At 32.8% G+C, this 13,486-nt stretch overlaps 1 long non-coding RNA gene across 1 annotated transcript; it reads left to right on the top strand.

The window, feature by feature from the left end:
* Positions 1 to 7,170: 7,170 nt before the first annotated feature.
* On the top strand, positions 7,171 to 12,596 carry LOC309802739. The gene is made up of 3 exons (XR_014293864.1): positions 7,171 to 7,385; positions 8,899 to 8,987; positions 12,567 to 12,596. It is a non-coding gene; the product is annotated as an uncharacterized lncRNA (long non-coding RNA).
* The last annotated feature ends 890 nt before the right edge of the window (positions 12,597 to 13,486 follow it).

The raw sequence follows: 13,486 nt of genomic DNA on the forward strand, positions 1-13,486 counted from the left end.
TGCCAAAATTGTTTGATAGGAAGCAGTGAGAAGAACAGAGCTTCACCACTGTGTTATTCCTGCCAACTACACATATCCTGAATAATCATGAGACAAATACAAACAGCTAAATCCTACAAAATAACTGATCCATATTCTTTAAAACTTTCTAGTTCATGAGATTCAAGGGAGGCCTGAGAAAATTTTCCAGATTAAAAAACTAAAGAGACAGGACAGCTAGATGCAACATGTGACACTGGGCTGATCCTTTTATTATGAAGGACATGATGGGGATAATTGACAAAACTTGAAAGGGGTCTGAGGATTAGTAGCTCTGTGGTCATGTGTCAGTGTTAATTTCCTTATTTTCATGATTATATTTGGATATATGTTTGTAGGAAATACTAGAGGATTTGGGGGAGACATTGCATTGTGTTAGCAACTACTCTCAAATGGTTTGGGAAATAAATTATTTTTATTGTCATTTCAATCTTTCTTTAATTTTCGAGATTGTTAAAAGAAGGCAAAAAAAGAGGAGTAACCCTCCTTTTCCTGGCGACTGCCATAGTTAAAAGCTCAGTTTACAATGGTGGTCAGTTTTTCAGTCTATTTGTGCTAATTTCTGTTACTAACAACATAGCATCTTATTTTCTATTTGAGGTTTTTGGATTTTTCCTAATTACGCTTTTGCTTTTTATTCTATCAAATGTCTATGAATTTGATAAAGTCCTCGGTATTAACACAAAATCAGTAAGATTCATAAAAATAAAAATAAGTTCTTGGAGAAATTTATAAATTTCTACCTGCATTCAAATTGGAGTAAGTTGGCAAGGAATTTATAAGGGGAAAATACTCTAAGGAGCACTCCCATTCAGAAACTCAAAATGGTTGCACGTGTTTATCTTGTAAGAGGTCTGTGATGAAACAGCAGGATGAAGGCTATATGTCCAAACTTAAATGCAATCTTTTAAATCACCTTTCATGTCAGGCCATGTAAGAACTGGGCAATTCAAGAAGTAAATTAGAACAATTCTTATTTTCAATAATTTCTTAGGTCAACACTTAGAATAACGAAAAACTTATCTTTAACTCCAAGAAATCTGGACAGTTATTAAAGCAAATGTGTTGTCCTACTGGCCTACACCTGGTTACAAACAGCAGTACGACTTCAGAAAACCCTGGACACTGAGTGGGCTTTCTAAATATAGCTTTTTCTTTCTATAAAGGTGTTTTACAAGAATGCTATCTTTTGTGAAAATGTGGCCTTTATAAAGGGTACACTAAGGTCTGTGACGTTTAGACCTAGAAAAGATTTGAAATATTTTCTTAGCCTGGGAATCCACATTTTAGAGGCATAGAAAGAGAAACCCAATGAAATTAAATATTTTGCCCACCATCAAATGGCAAACAAGTAATAATGACAGCACTCAAGCCTCTGTCTTCTAAATCCATTGAATGCAGCATAAATAGATTGCAATAACTGCTGATTTTCACTGTCCTCAACACTACACTTCTTCTGTGCCTTATCCGTCTTCTTTTAAGAGAGATGACAACATTATCTGCAAACTTTATCTATAACTTTTTTTTTTAATTTTGCTGTTTTGTAAACTTTTTGTTTCTATGTTGAAAATGTGTAAGGACATTTACCTTCTTTCTTGAAACACCTTTGCCTGCATTTATCACATTTTATTGTTGAACTATTGTGTAGCAATAAGTACAAAAGCGCCTCTAGTAGAGGAGATAATATCAGAGGCAACAAGGTGTGTGTATGGGGGGGCGGGGTTAGAGTTGACATACCTTAAGGGAGATGAGGAGAGAGGGAAGAGAATAGAAAGTTTATTTATTTGAAAAAATATGGCAAGTTAGAGAATTTTGGCTAAACTTTATACAATATAGCTTTCCTTAACTTAAATTCCGGCTTAACTTCCACTCTTTACATTGCCACAGACTAGGGAATAAACAAAGCAATAAGATTTTTGGTACCACCATTTTGTGTTAATTTCATAAAGATTTCTACAAGACTTTTAAAAAATAAATTGAAAAACGAAAGTCTTGTCTTTAGCTTATTTTCCCTGCATGCTTGCACTTTAATAAGTTGATAAATGGCATTTAAACTCAATAGTTATGATTAATTCTGTCCCACAATTTTTAAAAGCACTGGGGATTGTGTGCGTGTGCATGTGCCCACCTTTACAACCAGTAAAATAAAGTTCTTGATCCAAAAATTATTATCACTTAGACTATTGAATAAAATCAGATATGATAGAGGGGCCAGCTGTTGGTAGGTTTAAAAGTCACCCTAGGTGATGAATTCATGCAGCAGTGTTGCACGTCTCTCTTTAGATGAAGCACTTAGAAGTATAACCAAGCATGGATCTAATTTCATATCTGAGATGTGTTTTATTTAGAGTTCTTTGGCAAATGCTTGCTCTATGTGTTTTTATAGTCTTTGGTTGTGCTATAAAAATGTCAAAATTATGAATTAACAGATATGCAAAAGTGAAATCCTAGAAGATAGGATAAACATGAAGTCCTCTAATTATCACTCAAATAAGTTTGGTTGACACAGAACTGGGAATCAGATAAAGACATTAATAATTCATAATGCTGAAGTTAAAATCTTCTAGTTACAGTACAAAAGAAATCCTCATTTGTACCACAAGGTAATGAATTCAGTACTTTTCATTTGTTAAACATTTGCTTATTACCCTGCACCGTGCATATAAAACTGTTCCCAAATTTGGAGGGCAAACAGGAAAAACAGACACTCTCTACCCTCAAGTTGTTTATACTGCAGTCAGTGAAATTTCTCTACTTTGAGATCTTTTAATTCCTCAGCTCATTGTAACATCTTCTTCAGATGAATTGTTTTTTATTTTTTAAAACCAATGTTTAGCACTTTAAATAGTTTCTTCAATGTTCCTGATAGTGAAATAGAGTCATCATGGTAATTTCCAATACTAATTATAGAGTTGATAGGAGAAATGCTCAAGATTGATAGTAAAGTGATTTCGATAATCTACAAAATGTCTTGAGGTTTCCCAGATAACAACTTGTCTCCCAGGCAAAAATGCGCTTATTATTTATATTCCAAGCTTATAAAAATGTTTGTACTTTAATCATATAGAGATTTTACAACATCTTTTCATTCATATTTTAAGATATTTTGTTCAGTAGATTATCTCATTTAGAAACTATTGATTTATATATACATACTATGTAAATATTAGTATACATTTCTCAGTGACTAGATTAGTGCTTTCTTAACTACTTAAATTTGTTTAATTCATATTGTTGTTCTTCAGCATTTCTTTTACTCACTGGAGCCTATCCTACTGACTTCAAAAGGCCTGAAAAATCTGAAAATCCCATTGAAAGTAACTGTATGGAAAATCTTTAAAATAACGTATAATAATGGTAGAGAAGAAGTGTATTTAACATTGTGCTGAGATTATTCCATTAATAAAGAGATTAATCAATAATTCTAATATTCAGACATATAATAAAAATGAAAAACAATCATAATACTGAGCACTGACATTTTCAATAAAGGGAGATATTAAATATTGTACAGGAAACTAGAATCTGCAAAGCAGACAAGTTGGCAATGATTATACATATATTTAAAATATGTTGAAACAGTCATAGACAGTTTTTCTTTTTGGCTGAAAAGAGGCATATTGAAGTGTTTAAGCACTACTTCAACTGGAATAGATATTTAGACACTATACAGAAAACACATGATTGCAGAAGAGCAGATATTAGCAGGTGTGTGAATGTGTGTGTCTTCTTTTTTTTTTTTTTTTTTTTTGTGGTACGCGGGCTTCTCACTGCTGTGGCCTCTCCCGTTCCGGAGCACAGGCTCCGGATGCGCAGGCTCAGCGGCCATGGCGCACGGACCCAGCCGCTCCGCGGCATGTGGGATCTTCCCAAACCGGGGCACGAACCCGTGTCCCCTGCATCGGCAGGCGGACTCTCAACCACTGTGCCACCAGGGGAGCCCGTGTGTGTCTTTAATTAATGTATTTTCATTCATTCAAAAAGGAGAAGAATACCAAATTTACTTTAAAGGTGGCATTGTGATATGTTAAAGTTCCATTCTTAGACTTTTGCTGCTGTTGCTGTTCCTTTAGTATTCACCAAAGAGTACCGTCCTGTCATTTATCCAAGTTAGAAATCTAGGAGCAATCCTAGGATTCTCATTATAGGGTCCACTACCTTCATGCTCCCCCCTCAATAAGTAACAAATTCTTGGCTCTCCTATATAGGAATGCTCTCTCCAATGTACGCCTGCTCTGTCACTCTCCGGGTCCAGCATCTCTGCCTCAGCCTCCCATTGAAGTCACTTCTAGTTCATTCTGTGCAGGGCCATTTTTAAACCTTCCTCAGTCCTAGGCAATTGCCCTTTTAGAAGCTTTACCCTAAATGTTATCAAATGCATTAAAATGTGCCCAAGTCACATATCCAATATAATTTATAGATAAATATATGAAAGCTGAGTAACATTGCTGTTGTAGTAATATTAGTTGAAAATATTAATTACACAGGTTTTGATCTCAATTTTGCAGATTTGTTTTCATATTCTGGAGCCATTTTTTTCAGGTTCCAAACAATTTTCTAAGTCCTTCTCAAACTCCTAGTCCCTAGTGAGTGTGCTTTTACTGTCACAGGGTTGAACAGCCCAGACAGCAAGATGTCTGAAGATGAAGACCATCACAGGGATGAGTAAATCAGATACGTGGAAGTTGGAATGCAAAGTGTTTGTAGAAAAAAATATACAAATCAAGGAAGAAATTGCAGTGTCAATTAATATGATGTATATCAGATGATAGTATTAAAAAGCCAGGTGAAAATAAAATAACTTAATAATGTACATATTTGTCTGATTGTTTACTAGTGATATACTGCTCAGTGTAAGGTGAGAACCTCAGATATTATCTTCTGGAAAAAAACCCTTTAAGCCCTAACAGTTTCAGTTTAGAAATTTCCTCTCTAATAAATGAGGAATAAAATAATTTACAATAAATTAATTATTTTCTCTTCTGAAGGTACCAATACCACAAATTCAGTCAGAAGATGGATCAAGTTTTTCATACATTTCTCTCATTTCACATTTTTTAAATAAATGAGACTATATTTTGTCTAATGACTACCAGAACAACTATCTGGAAACTGTGACTTCATTATATGTGAGAGAGTATTTTAGGAGATATAGATGTATATTTAGATGGAGATATAAATACATAGCATATATACACAATATTTAATCAGACACAGGAAATGTAGGATAGCTCCAGAGTGGTACACCCTATGTTCTGAGCTGCTCCGAAATGCAGTTCCTTTTTTTTTTTTTAACATCTTTATTGGAGTATACTTGCTTTACAATGGTGTGTTAGTTTCTGCTTTATAACAAAGTGAATCAGTTATACATATACACATGTTCCCATATCACTTCCCTCTTGCGTCTCCCTCCCTCCCACCCTCCCTATCCCACCCCTCTAGGTGGTCACAAAGCACCCAGCTGATCTCCCTGTGCTATGTGGCTGCTTCCCACTAGCTATCTGTTCTAATGGGAGTTCTCTGGGCACAAAGGGCACTATTTTCTGTAATGAGATTAGAAGAAAGGATTTGCTAATAATTGCTTCTATAGCAACTAAAAATCTTGGAATCCCACCTTTCAGCATTTTGAAAATCTTAAAGGGGATGTTGTCAGTAACAAAAAAATTGAAGACTGATTATGTATTTAAATTAATGATTCTTTAAATTCATCTGCCCTTTCATCTTTTAAATTGATTCATGCTTCTCAGAAAATAAAATATGCTAATCCATATATCATTTTTCCACTGCGTAGGGCAACTATATCTAAAAACAAAAATACTATCATTTTACTTTCCTTTACTCTATTCCTCCACAACTTGTGTTGTACTTTCATATTTTCTTTTCATTCTGCTAGTGAGATATATATACATATATGTATGTATACATATATGTATATATACACATAATATTTAGATTTTAGATATTTGCATTATGCAGGGCAATCCATAAAATGGATAGATGCTTCATTTTAATACCATTGAATACAATTTTCATAATTTTATACTTTAATTATTTTTGGAAGCACAAACCAGAAAGGGTAAAGCAAACTTGAAATGGAAAAAGATGACCAAGCTGGCATTTTGCATTTCAGACTTTATATTTGGACTACTCAGTGGGACAGATTATAATAACAAAATTTTGCTTTTGCACGGAGGTCAATCTTTGCTTCTGCATTGCCTCATCTCTTTTAATCCCATCCAGTTGATTTTTCATCTCAGAAACTATATTTTTCATCTCTAGGAACTCAATTTGGGTTATTTTTATATCCTCTATATGTCTATTTAAGATGTTGATGCTTTCCTTTAAACTTTTTGAACCTATGAAAATTAGTTATAATAACTGTTTGAATGTCTTTGTTTACTGATTGTACCATTTTTCAGTTTGTTTTCATTAATTAATTTTTCTCCTTGTTATGGGTTATATTTTCCTTCGTCTTTGCATCCCTAGTAATTCTAGATTGCATGTCAGATATTGTGAATTTTACTTTACTGGTTGCAGAGCGTATTTGTATTTTTTTTAAATATTTGTAACTTTGCTCAAAGAGGTAGTTAAGAAATAGTTTGATCATTTTGAGGCTTCCTTGTAAGCCTTATTAGGCTGCAAGTGAAACAATTTAGTCTAGGGCTAATTTGGTCCCACTACTAAGCCTATACCCATTGAATACTCTGTGTATTGAATACTCTAGTTGATGCTGCATGTATTCAATTATATCAAAACATATTTGTATAATCTTAAAGCAATAAATGCAACACATAAAAGTATAAAAAATTTTAAAAATTAACTCTTATTAAATAAAACAAAAATGTTTTCTTCTAGTAATTGTAGTATTTTAACATATTTAAATACTGCATCCCTATGAAATTCATTTTGTTAATAAATATGAAAAGAGAATCCACCTTTATTTTTCACAGGTGACCAGGGACTTGTTCAAACACCAACATTTAACTGTATTACACAAAACATTATGCCACTGGTTTTTATGGGTTATCATTATAATTAAAGCTTTATACAACCGTTGTCTTGTGCTGTTTATTGCTCAATGTCTAAAAGTATTGTTTAATATATATATATTTTTTTACTTTTAGCAGTTTAAGCCAGGAGAGTAAATCCATTTCCTATTACTCCATCCTGTCCAGAAGCACAGGTCTTAAGTGAAATTTAATACCAAAGAAACAGTTCCAAATTTTACAACGGATCTATCACTGGTTGTTAGCATATCTTCCCACACCCAAGACACCAAGATACCTTCTACTCACTGTTAAAGCTTTATGATGAGCAAAACTTCCACCACTGTGCTTCCTTAGCATGTGAGTATATTTTTAATTTACTGGTTATATATATTCTCTAATTATCCATTATTTTGTCCTTCTTTTTGATTAGATATTGATATCCACATTTTTTTTTCTAATAGCTCACAGAAATTTCTCTCATTAACAACACCAATAGAAATAACAATAAAAATCGCCTTGGGGGACCAAATTTATATCACATTATCAAGTTTTTATTTTGCTCCCATAAAACTTCTGCAAAATACAACCACTGTCTATCATCAGTATCATTAGAACAAAACCAAGTCATTCTAATCTCAAAAGCACAATATTTTATTTAACTTAATAAATTTCACATTATAAAAATTTTCTCATAGCATCATCCTTAATTCCTCAGTATTCACTAATATTGGGGGATTCTTCTTTCAGTTGAGACTAAGGAAGATTTTATTCATCTCTACAACCTGGTATATATATGTACAATGTTTGTCAAAAGGTGGATATTCAAAAAAATTCTTGACTAAATTACGGTAATTCATGTGATCAGTTCTGCAGTTCTTAAAACTTTAAATTACTTGTTAATTCTAAGAGAAAGTCAGATACATTTTAGAAGGATTTCCAAACCATGCTAAAGTGTCAGCCTTCATTTCCTTGTGTGAGGGAAACAGGAGAGAAGTAGATGGTTTTAAAGTTCTCCAAGCTTCTGTGTCCTTTATACATCCACAATTTTAATCCTTATCATTTTCAAGATTTGCTAAATTATTTGAGGTGATCCATTCTCTTATTAAAGTTACATATTTTATGTCACATACTGAGCATATTAACAAATAACTTACTGATAAATGACAATGCCCATAACATCAGGTTAATCTGATTTCCATGAAATGAGCTATAACTTCAAGAATATTAATTCATCTAATAAGGGTGATGATTTACCTAATGTTGCCTAAACTATTTCTCTTGATTATTTAAGAGAGTTTTCCTAGGGGAAAATAGCTGGGAAGTCTATAGAAAAAAAAATACCACCATGATTAATTTAATTCCAGTCTAAAGGACTCCATATATAATGTATTTGAGAAAACCAAGTCACTATTATAGATTCCGATAAATGGTTGTATATATGAGATATTTTTAATGTAACCCAAATTATAAGAAATAGTTTTTTGGTATAGAAGCAACCACTCTTTTACCTAAAGGAAAATATAAAATCTGAGTTCATTGAAAATTTGCCTCATTGCCCTCTGTTAGTTTGTGCCTGCCCCATCCTTAGGGGCCCAGTTAAGGACTATTCTATCATCCATACATCAGAAGAGAATGTCTGTGTTCTATGTTGATAGTCAGTCTAAACAAATATTTATACAGTTGAGATCAGAGATATAAAATGTCAGTTCCAAATCCACCCGTGATGGCACATATACCAGACAGATGACAAAGGTTATAAAGGCCTGTGAAATACTTGAATCATATTTTGCAACCCTTGAAAGAATTCAAGTTGGAGATTAGCAGAAACCAGGCTCAGTTCTGTCCATAATCCCCTTTATCTGTCTTCTAGCCAACAATATGAAAACCTGAAGCCAAGCTGACAAATAGAGTGTGAAGGGCCTTCTACTGCATTTAAGAAAAAACTGAGACTTGCTATAGGTAGAAATTATCTTTTCTATTACTATTATTGTTGATGTTGTTGTTATTCATAGAAATAATGGAAAAAAATCCCTAAATAACATTATTCTGCTGGATTCTTTACTATATGCAACACAATAAATTAACTCGCTTCATATTACACTGGGCATATAACATGAAAACATGTGCAGAGAACAGAAATCAGTATCTGTACAGACAAATGCCCCTGTGATAGAGAAATCTATTATTTTAAGTCCAGACAATTAGATCTATTAAGGTGTAAGAGTGTTTCAGTACAGTCTTGCTAAAAGTAAATCGAAAAAAAAAAGGAAAACTGATGCCAGTTAGATACAAAATATAAGATTATGCTATGTATATGGGACAGGATAGAACTCTGAATGCACTCACATGTAGGGAAAGCAATATTAGTGACAAATCAACTAATGTCCTTATTGAGCATAGACGTTCCAAGAAGGGTGAAGAGTACTGTATATTAGATGTAAGACTCATAATATTCAAGTTAGTTGTAAAAGAAACAAGGTAAATGCTTTCAGTCAATAGGATAGGCTGAACTGATATTGAGAATCCTTTCTTCCAACCTGAACACACAGTTTGTTATACTTGTGTTTTCATTTATATGTTGCTTTTACATGTAGCAGCACATAAAAAGAAAATGAACAAGCTTATAAAAAATGGGGGGATCCCCAGTCTCAGGATTTAAGGAGAAAAAACAAATTCAACATTAGAATAGTGAGGAGGAGTTGAAACCAAGAAATTCAAGGGGGCCCTGGAAATAATAAGCCTTGTTTTTGAGGGCTGGCTTTAAATATCTGTTGTCTTATCAGAAAACAGGTAGATGCTGTTGTCTTATCAGAAAACAGGTAGATGCTGGAAAACAATAGAATAATATCTTCAAAGTACTGAGCACATATAGCTGTCCAAATTAAAATTCTACACTTCATTTTCAAAAAACTACTCAAGAACAAGAAGTAAAGAAATTTTCATTCCTAGACAAAGAGGAATTACCACCCACAAACTGTAACAACAACAACAACAAAATGACTAAAGCAGTAGCAGCAGCTATTGGAATTGTCTGAAGGCATTAAAAAATATTCTGATGCCTGAAGCCAATACTTGGAGATTTTTTTTTTTAACCAAAGTGATCTAGGCAGTGTTTCAATAATGGGAGCTTTAAAAAGTTCTCACATAATTCTCATGTGTTTTAGGCAAGATTGGAGACCATTGTACAAAGAATGTTCTTCAGTAAGGAAGAAAATAAGCATAAAAAGAAGTAGGAAGGTGCACTGAACAGTGACCAGCAAAGAAATTTGTAATGTTGGAATGAATCTGAATAACGGTTGAGTGTAAAAAATAATAGCCAATGGGGGTGTGTACAAAGTAAAACTAAAACACTAGATAATATACTGAAATACTGGAGATCAGATTTAAAATTTGAGGGGTCCATGAACCGCTTAGGAGGAAGATGAGATAATTAGTTTTAGACTTTTTCAAGTTAGACATATATGTCAAATTTTTCAGAAAACACTAAAAATGAAGACTTCATATATGATTCATAAAAAGGTAGACCATAAAAAGAGAATGAAAAATGTGTTTAAACGAAGTTAGTACCGGGAGGAATAAAACATGGAAAAATAAAGGAGAAATAGATCAATAATCACAATACATTTGATCACAGAGACAATAAAAATAAATTTTAAAATTCCAGTTTATGCTGCTTACAAAAGACATATATAAACTATTTTTAAGATGCAATGCAATACTTCACTCGAAGTAATTAATTATATACATGATAAATGATTTTTAAGATTACATATTTGGCATGATGACATGTATATAAATTTTTAAAACTCAAAGCAATCATGTGTTTTTCATGGATTCATTTGCATATAGTAAAAAGTTCAAGCATGGATTCAAAGTATTTATATTCAATTCATGATACCAGTTATCTAAGAAGAGGAAAAATGGGACTGAAATGAGAATAGAGAGGAGAGAAAAGAAATGTGTGTGTATCTGTGTGTTTGCGTGTGTGTGTGTGAACACATGTACAACAAATATGTGCTTCTTTCACAGCATGATTCACTGTATTCCATCAAAATATTAATAAGATTTCATACAATATGGGCATCTCTGCAGAAATTAAAATTGTCACATGCTTATGTGTATTGGGCAATGAGCTCACCTTACTATTTCCATCCATTCTTCAATTAAAATCTAGAAATGTGAATGGGCTGTTAGAATTTAGTTAGTGAGCCAATTATCTTTACAGAACATGCTAGTTATGCACAGCTTTTCCTTGGCTTAACTATGTTTTCAAATAGCAGGCATTCATTTTACGCCTTTAATTGATGGCTATCACACACAATTAGTTTGAAATTTCTTATCAATATGCTTGAAATATATTTGGTTGAATCATTGGAGTAATCTTTTTTGAACTTACCCAAAAGTATGTGTTTAGCCTTCCTAAACACAGTGGCACATTTCCAAATACAAAGTAGTTGCATTAGAATTATTCCTAATATGAAGTCATTCAATATTTGTGGCAACAAATTTTCTCTTGAAAACTTAGCTTCCAGATGGAAGAAAAATAAGGGTAGAAATGTATTTAAAGGCAAATTTGAAGATGAGAAATCAAAATTCACATTCCATAGTGAAAGAAAAAGGGTTAGTAATTACAGAGAGAAAGGCAAATACAATGCAAAAATTATTGGAACATATTTTGCTCAATTACAAACAAACTTACGTGGTAAGTTGTAGCTTCCATTATTGCACCAATTTGTAGCATATTTTAATATTTTCATTTTGAAAGGAAAATTTTAAAAAGTCATCTCTTGTTTTTTTAGAAAGTATCTAGAGTGGTTGAAGTGAAATAACTTTCAGAAAATGTGTTAAAATGGGGCTACAAAAGACTTAGGAGGACATAAGCTTGGTTCTTATTATTGACAGTTTGCAAATCAGCCATGGGGATACACATTATTTCCAATTTAAAATGAATGATGATTCTATATACATATATATGCATCTTATCATATTGATTATAAACCAAGTAAAATCTCATGAAATCTAAGTATGTTTGAAAAACTTAAACCTATTTTTATGTTTTTCCAAACACTAGAAAATGAAAGCAATTTCTGTTGTTTGTCATTTTCTTTTGGACTCTCTTGGCTTCCTGAAAATGATTATGTCAAGATATTGGAGAAATATTCATAGGAAGCAACAGAGGCCATGAGAATAGAGACCTACACTGCTTCCTCATTAGAAAAAATAAAACAAAAATTCCTGTCTATCCATTTCAACTTACACTCAGGGATGCTTATAATATAGAATTTGAAAGTTGAATACATACTAGTTGTCAAGTAGTCAGCCCTGTTGATTATTCATGCATTCCCTTCTAAGTATGTTGTTCTTAGAATTCAGAGGGGTCCTTTAATCACACCCCCCATCTTGACTACTCACATCTCCAGATTTTCCTACTTCACGGCATATTGGTGTTTAACTTATTAAACAAATATTTGTTGAACAATTACTATGCATGCTAAGCAAAGGGGATCAAAGATGAATGAATATTCATTTGTCTTTAAGGAGACACAGTCTACTGGAGAGAGGCAGAACTGTGAGCAGATGACTGCATAAAGAGGCAAAGTCAAGTCTTATTTATTCAGAGGAAGAAGTCCCCGTGATCAAGCAACAAGTAAAATCATTTCAGTGTGCAAGACATGGATTTGTGATTGAAAATGCACAAGCATATTTATTATCCATCATAGATGATCACCTATTATAATCAGTGAGATTTCTTAATGGCACAGCATCTAGAGGAGGACGTCATGCATGAACCTGTCATATTCAGAAAGTAAGGAAGTGGCACAGTGGGAACAATTCAGGAAAGTAAATAAACATGACAGTAGATTTAAAATCTACTTTAACTGTTCTTACTATTATTAATCTATTTGGGCAAGTAGTAGTTTTCATTGATGTTAGCATTTTTTCATCCACGACTTGAAATCAGACATTAAATATTAATATTATAAAAATGTTACTAATTGAATTCATTCACAAATTTATAAAAATAGATCAGCACCAGAGACCTATTTATTGGAAACAAAGTAGGTAGAACAATGAAACTCATTTATAGTTCCTCCTCAACCAAAGTGGACAGAAGTTTTATATGTAGAGGTCAATCCTGGGCCAGAGGCTATTTAATATTTTCATCAAGTCTAGGATGATAGAAAAGCATGTGGATTTAGTCATTTACAGTTCTCTTTAGTTGATAAGACTGATTAATACTTTGTCAAGATCAAAATTCAACATGACCGTAATATGACCTTGACAAATTGGAGAAGTGGTTTAAAACAATGCAATTTAATAAGTCTAAGGGTCAGATATGGGCTTTAAAGGGATTGGGAAGGAAATGGAAATTATAATAATGTAGGTGATACCATGCCAGTGAGAATGCATTTGTGTGTGTAATATAATATGTAACAAATAATATTGAGTATGATTTG

Source organism: Mesoplodon mirus (genome assembly GCF_964341445.2).
Source record: "Mesoplodon mirus genome assembly, chromosome: 1".
NCBI lineage: Eukaryota > Metazoa > Chordata > Mammalia > Artiodactyla > Ziphiidae > Mesoplodon > Mesoplodon mirus.